The sequence below is a fragment of the Halyomorpha halys genome, unplaced genomic scaffold (genome assembly GCF_000696795.3).
Source record: "Halyomorpha halys isolate HHAL.00 unplaced genomic scaffold, Hhal_1.1 Scaffold23.1, whole genome shotgun sequence".
NCBI classification, from domain to species: Eukaryota; Metazoa; Arthropoda; class Insecta; order Hemiptera; family Pentatomidae; genus Halyomorpha; species Halyomorpha halys.
Window position 1 is genome coordinate 444,411 of NW_027116062.1, and position 393 is coordinate 444,803.

General features: G+C 41.7%; 2 protein-coding genes across 2 annotated transcripts in view; one reads left to right on the plus strand and one right to left on the minus strand.

Moving 5' to 3' along the window:
- The window catches only part of CngA (Cyclic nucleotide-gated ion channel subunit A), a 609,564-nt gene that overhangs the window by 375,732 nt on the left and 233,439 nt on the right, over window positions 1–393 (minus strand). The gene's annotated exons all lie outside the window — the stretch shown is intronic.
- Window positions 1–393, plus strand: part of LOC106682316 (facilitated trehalose transporter Tret1) — a 58,411-nt gene that overhangs the window by 48,568 nt on the left and 9,450 nt on the right. The gene's annotated exons all lie outside the window — the stretch shown is intronic.

Sequence of the window (393 nt, forward strand, 5' to 3'; positions counted from 1 at the left end):
ATTAACGGGAGAATTTAGTACACAATGCTGAATTCGACCGCCAACTTTTTACTCAATTAAGTGTACTAAATTTAGGAGGCTGGGTAGACACCGGGAGGGCTCAAGAACCCACAGGAGTTGACCCACGGCTGTAGTTGACCCACAGTAACAGAAAACAATATTCTCCATTCGATCCTCCATCGAATGGTCCTTGAAGTTAGTAGCGACGCACCTTACTCCGGGGCTTCCGCGCTCCGCATTTATTTGTATATATAACATATATCAATATTGGTTGAAAAGAAAAAACAGGAAAGGGTCAACCATGATGGAGTACACGCAATGGCAACTTCAATACTACGGCTTGATTGTTTAAATAAATCCTTAGTAACGAGCGGATCCCTAAAATGTTAATAT